The sequence below is a fragment of the Procambarus clarkii genome, unplaced genomic scaffold, assembly GCF_040958095.1.
Source record: "Procambarus clarkii isolate CNS0578487 unplaced genomic scaffold, FALCON_Pclarkii_2.0 HiC_scaffold_119, whole genome shotgun sequence".
NCBI lineage: Eukaryota > Metazoa > Arthropoda > Malacostraca > Decapoda > Cambaridae > Procambarus > Procambarus clarkii.
Window position 1 is genome coordinate 101,515 of NW_027189152.1, and position 7,251 is coordinate 108,765.

Genomic DNA, 7,251 nt, shown 5'->3' on the forward strand with positions numbered 1-7,251 from the left:
CTCTTCGGCGCGTTCAGTAATTGGCATTTTTCTGTATAAAAAGTCGTAATTTCATACTGCGAATACGTGCAGAGAGCCAGAATTTGGCTCCAAAATATGGTTCAAGAGTCGAATTTGGGATGTTTGTGATATTTTTAAAACTGCAGGGAGGGTTTGGGCAAAATGTGACACATCGCTGATCCCAGTAATTGGCATATATTCGGTATAAAAAGTCGTAATTTTAAAATGCGAATACATGCACAGAGCCAGAATTTGGCTCCAAAATATTGCTCAATAGTCGAATTTGGGATGTTTGGGATATTTTGAAAACTGCAGGGAGGGTTTGGGCAAAATGTGACTCATCGGCGCGTTCAGTAATTGGCATATTTTGGTATAAAAAGTCGTAATTTCAAACTGCGAATACGTACATAGAGCCTGAATTTGGCTCCAAAATATTGCACAAGCGTCGAATTTGGGATGTTTGGAATATTTTGAAAACTGCAGGGGGGTTTGGGCAAAATGTGACTCATCGCCGCTCTCAGTAATTGGCATTTTTTCTGTATAAAAAGTCGTAATTTCAAACTGCGAATACGTGCAAAGAGCCAGAATTTGGCTACAAAATATGGTTCAAGCGTCGAATTTGGGATGTTTGTGGTATTTTTAAAACTGCAGGGAGGGTTTGGGCAAAATGTGACCCATCGCTGATCCCAGGAATTGGCATATATTCGGTATAAAATGTCGTAATTTCAAACTGCGAATACGTGCAGAGAGCCAGAGTTTGGTTCCAAAATATAGCTCAGAAGTCGAATTTGGGATGTTTGTGGTTTTTTTAAAACTGCAGGGAGGGTTTGGGCAAACTGTGACCCATCGCCGCTCTCAGTAATTGGCATATTTTCGGTATGAAATTCGTAATTTCAAACTGCGAATACATGCAAAGAGCCAGAGTTTGGCTACAAAATATGGTTCAAGCGTCGAATTTGGGATGTTTGTGATATTTTGAAAACTGCAGAGAGGGCTTGGGCAAAATGTGATACATCGCCGCTTTCAGTAACTGGCATATATTCGGTATAAAAATTCGTAATTTCAAACTGCGAATACGTGCAGAGAGCCATAATTTGGCTCCAAATTGTAGTTCAATAGTCAAATTTGGAATGTTTGGGATATTTTTAAAACTGCAGGGAGGGTTTGGGCAAACTGTGACATATCGCTGCTCTCAGTAATTGAATATTTTCGGTATAAAATTCGCAATTTCAAACTGCGAATACGTGCAGAGAGCCAGAATTTGGCTCCAAAATATGGCTCAAGCGTCGAATTTTGGACGTTTGGGATATTTTGAAAACTGCAGGGAGGGTTTGGGCAAAACGTGATCCATCGCCGCTTTCAGTAATTGGCATTTTTTCTGTATAAAAAGTCGTAATTTCAAACTGCGAATACGTGCAGAGAGCCAGAATTTAGCTCCAAATTATGGTTCAAGCGTCGAATTTGGGATGTTTGTGATATTTTTAAAACTGCAGGGAGGGTTTGGGCAAAATGTAACCCATCGCTGATCCCATTAATTGGCATATATTCGGTATAAAATGTCGTAATTTCAAACTGCGAATACGTGCAGAGAGCGAGAATTTTGCTCTAAAATATTGCTCAAGCTTCAAATTTGAAATGTTTGGGATATTTTGAAAACTGCAGGGAGGGTTAGGGCAAAATGTGACTCATCGGCGCGTTCAGTAATTGGCATATTTTCGGTATAAAATTCGTAATTTCAAACTGCGAAAACGTGCAGAGAGCCAGAATTTGGCTCCAAAATATGGCTCAAGCGTCGAATTTGGGACGTTTGGGATATTTTGAAAATTGCAAGGAGGGTTTGGGCAAAATGTGACACATCGCTGATCCCAGTAATTGGCATATATTCGGTATAAAAAGTCGTAATTTCAAACTGCGAATACGTTCAGAGAGCGAGAATTTGGCTCCAAAATATTGCCCAAGGGTCAAATTTGGGATGTTTGGGATATTTTGAAAACTGCAGAGAGGGCTTGGACAAAATGTGATCCATCGCTGCTCTCAGTAACTGGCATATTTTCGGTATAAAAAGTCGTAATTTCATACTGCGAATACGTGCAGTGAGCCAGAAATTGGCTCCAAAAAATTCCTCAAGGGTCGTATTTGGGATGTTTGGGATATTTCGAAAACTAGAGGGGTTTGGGCAAAATGTGACCCATCGCTGATCCCAGTAATTGGCATATATTCGGTATAAAAATTTGTAATTTCAAACTGAAAATACGTGCAGAGAGACAGAATTTGGCGCAAAAATATGGCTCAAGAGTCGAATTTGGGACGTTTGGAAAATTTGGAAAACTGCAGAGAGGGCTTGGGCAAAATGTGATCTATCGCTGCTTTCAGTAACTGGCATAATTTCAGTATAAAAATTCGTAATTTCAAACTGCGAATACGTGCAGAGAGCCAGAATTTGGCTTCAAAATATGGTTCAAGTGTCGAATTTGGGATGTTTTGTATATTTTGAAAACTGCAGGGAGGATTTGGGCAAAATGTGACTCATCGGCGAGCTCAGTAATTGGCATATTTTCGGTATAAAAATTCATAATTTCAAAAAGCGAATATGTGCAGAGAGCCAGAACTTGCCTCCAAAATATGGCTCAAGCGTCGAATTTGGGATGTTTACGATATTTGCAAAACTGCAGGGTGGGTTTGGTCAAACAGTGACCCATCGCTGCTTTCAGTAATGGGCATATTTTCGGTATAAAATTCGTAATTTCAAACTGCGAATACATGCAGAGAGCCAGAATTTGGATCCTTAATATGGCCGAAGCGTCGAATTTGGGATGTTTGAGATATTTCGAAAACTGCAGAGGGGTTTGGGCAAAATGTGACCCATCGCCGCTTTCAGTAATTGGTATTTTTCCTGTATAAAAAGTCGTAATATCAAACTGCGAATACGTGCAGAGAGCCAGAATTTGGCTCCAAAATATGGTTCAAGCGTTGAATTTGGGATGTTTGTGATATTTTTAAAACTGCAGGGAGGATTTGGGCAAAATGTGACCCATCGCTGATCCTAGTAATTGGCATATATTCGGTATTAAAACTCGTAATTTCAAACTGCGAGTACGTGCAGAGAGCCAGAATTTGGCTCCAAAATATTGCTCAATAGTCGAATTTCGGATGTTTGGGATTTTTGAAAACGGCAGGGAGGGTTTGGGCAAAATGTGACTCATCGGCGCGTTCAGTAATTGGCATATTCTGGTATAAAAAGTCGTAATTTCAAACTGCGAATACGTGCAGAGAGCCAGAATTTGGCTCCACAATATTGCTCAAGGGTCGAATTTGGGATGTTTGGGATATTTTGAAAACTGCAGGGGGGGGGTTGGGCAAAATGTGATCCATCGCCGCTTTCAGTAATTGGCATTTTTTTCTGTATAAAAAGTCCTAATTTCAAACTGCGAATACGTGCAAAGAGCCAGAATTTGGCTACAAAATATGGTTCAAGCGTCGAATTTAGAATGTTTGTGGTATTTTCAAAACTGCAGGGTGAATTTGGGCAAACTGTGACCCATCGCCGCTCTCAGTAATTGGCATATTTTCGGTATAAAATTCGTAATTTCAAACTGCGAATACGTGCAAAGAGCCAGAGTTTGGCTACAAAATATGGTTCAAGCGTCGAATTTGGGATGTTTGTGATAGTTTGAAAACTGCAGAAAGGGCTTGGGCAAAATGTGATCTATCTCCGCTTTCAGTTACTGGCATATTTTCGGTATAAAAAGTCGGAATTTCATACTGCGAATACGTGCAGAGAGCCAGAAATTGGCTCCAAAAAATTCCTCAAGGGTTGTATATGGGATGTTTGGGATATTTCGAAAACTGCAGAGGGGTTTGGGCAAAATGTGACCCATCGCTGATCCCAGTAATTGGCATATATTCGGTATAAAAATTCGTAATTTCAAACTGCGAATACGTGCATAGAGCCAGAGTTTTGCTCCAAAATATGGCTCAATAGTCGAATTTGGGATGTTTGGGATATTTGAAAACTGCAGGGAGGATTTGGGCAGAATGTGACTCATCGGCGCGTTCAGTAATTGGCATATTTTCGGTATAAAAAGTCGTAATTTCAAACTGCGAATACGTGCAGAGAGCCAGAATTTGGCGCCAAAATATGGCTCAAGCGTCGAATTTGGGATGTTTGAGATAATCTCAAAACTGCAAGGTGGGTTTGGGCAAACTGTGACCCATCGCCGCTCTCAGTAATTGGCAAATTTTCGGTAAAAAATTCGTAATTTCAAACTGCGAAAACATGCAGAGAGCCAGAATTTGGTTCCTTAATATGACCCAAGCGTCGAATTTGGGATGTTTGGGATATTTTAAAAACAGCAGGGAGGGTTTGGGCAAAATGTGATCCATCGCCGCTTTTAGTAATTGGCATTTTTTCTGAATAAAAAGTCATAATTTCAAACTGCGAATACGTGCAAAGAGCCAGAATTTTCTCCAAAATATGGATCAAGAGTCGAAATTGGGATGATTGTGGTATTTTTAAAACTGCAGGGAGGGTTTGGGCAAAATGTGACCCATCGCTGATCCCAGTAATTGGCATATATTCGGTAAAAAAAGTCATATTTTCAAACTGCGAATACGTGCAGAGAGCCAGAATTTGGCTTCAAAATATGTTTCAAGTGTCGAATTTGGGATGTTTGGTATATTTTTAAAACTGCAGGGAGGATTTGGGCAGAATGTAACTCATCGGCGCGTTCAGTAATTGGCATATTTTCGGTATAAAATATCGTAATTTCAAAAAGCGAATACGTGATACTACATGAAATAGTATCGAAATATTGGTAAAAATGATTATATTTACGAAATATCAAACTGCATGATTAACGTGAAAAAGTCACTATTTTACCATATATGGGGATTTTAACTTCAAATCATAGAGCGAGGTTTCGTATTATTTTGATCCAAAAAAAGACATTTGACAATGTTGTTTCCAATACAAACGATAAAAATCCAAATTATGGTTCAAACGTCGAATTTGGGATGTTTTAGATATTTTGAAAACTGCAGGGAGGACTTGGGCAAAATGTGACTCATCTGCGCATTCAGTAATTGGCATATTTCCGTTATAAAAAGTCGTAATTTCAAACTGCGAATACTTGCAGAGAGCCAGAATTTGGATCCAAATTATGGTTCAATAGTCGAATTTGGGATGTTTGGGATATTTTCAAAACTGCAGAGTTGGTTTGGGCAAACTGTGACATATCGCTGGTCTCAGTAATTGGATATTTTCGGTATAAAATTCGTAACTTCAAACAGCGAAAACGTGCCGAGAGCCAGAATTTGGCTCCAAAATATGGCTCAAGCGTCGAATTTTGGACGTTTGAGATATTTTGAAAACTGCAGGGAGGGTTTGGGCAAAACGTGATCCATCGCCGCTTTCAGTAATTGGCATTTTTTCTGTATAAAAAGTCGTAATTTCAAACTGCGAATACGTGCAAGAACCAGCCAGAATTTGGCTCCAAATTATGGTTCAAGCGTCGAATTTGGGATGTTTGTGATATTTTTAAAACTGGAGGGAGGGATTGGGCAAAATGTAACCCATCGCTGATCCCATTAATTGACATATATTCGGTATAAAATTTCGTAATTTCAACTGCGAATACGTGCAGAGAACGAGAATGTTGCTCCAAAATATTGCTCAAGCGTCAAATTTGGGATGTTTGGGATATTTTGAAAACTGCAGGGAGGGTTAGGGCAAAATGTGACTCATCGGCGCGTTCAGTAATTGGCATATTTTAGGTACAAAACGTTGTAATTTCAAAATTCGAATACGTGCAGAGAGCCAGAATTTACCTCCAAAATATGGCTCAAGAGTCGAATTTGGGATGTTTGGGATATGTTTCAAAACTGCAGGGTGGGTTTCGGCAAACTGTGACCCATTGGTGCTCTCAGTAATTGGCATATTTTCGGTATAAAATTTCGTAATTTCAAACTGCGAAAACGTGCCGAGAGCCGGAATTTGGCTCCAAAATATGGCTCAAGCGTCGAATTTGGGACGTTTGGGATATTTTGAAAACTGCAGAGAGAGCTCGGGCAAAATGTGATCCATCGCCGCTTTCAGTAACTGGCATATTTTCGGTATAAAAAGTCTTAATTTCATACTGCGAATACGTGCAGAGAGCCAGAAATTGGCTCCAAAATATTCCTCAAGGGTCGTATTTGGGATGTTTGGGATATTTCGAAAACTCCAGAGGGGTTTGGACAAAATGTGACCCATTGACGCTTTCAATAATTGGTATATTTTCGGTATAAAAATTCGTAATTTCAAACTGCGAATAAGTGAAGAGAGCCAGAATTTGGTTCCAAAATATGGTTCAAGTGCCGAATTTTTGATGTTTGTGATATTTTTAAAACTGCAGGGAGGGTTTGGGCAAAATGTGACCCATCGCTGATCCCAGTAATTGGCATATATTCGGTATAAAAAGTCGTAATTTCAAACTGCGAATACGTGCAGAGAGCCAGAATTTGGCTCCAAAATATTGCTCATCATTCGAATTTAGGACGTTTGGGATATTTTGAAAACTGCAGGGAGGGTTTGGGCAAAATGTGACTCATCGGCGCGTTCAGTAATTGGCATTTTTTCGGTATAAAAACTCGTAATTTCAAACTGTGAATACGTGCAGAGAGCCAGAATTTGGCGCCAAAATATGGCTCAAGCGTCGAACTTGGGATGTTTGGGATATTTTCAAAACTACAGGGTGGGTTTGGGCAAACTGTGACCCATCGCCGGTCTCAGTAATTGGCATATTTTCGGTATAAAATTCGTAATTTCAAACTGCGAATACATGCAGAGAGCCAGAATTTGGCTCCTTAATATGGCCCAAGCGTCGAATTTGGGATGTTTGGGATATTTTGAAAATTTCAGAGAGGTTTTGCGCAAAATGTGATCCATCGCCGCTTTCAGTAATTGGCATTTTTTCTGTATAAAATGTCGTAGATTCCAACTGCAAATACGTGCAGAGAGCCAGAATTTGGCAACAAAATATGGTTCAAGAGTGGAATCGAATTTGGGATGTTTCTGATATTTTTAAAACTGCAGGGAGGGTTTGGGCAAAATGTGACCCATCACTGATCCCTGGAATTGGCATATATTTGGTTTAAAAAGTCGTAATTTCAAACTGAGAATACGTGCAGAGAGCCAGAGTTTGGTTCCAAAATATGGCTCAAGAGTCGAATTTGGGATGTTTGAGATATTTTCAAAACTGCTGGGTGAATTTG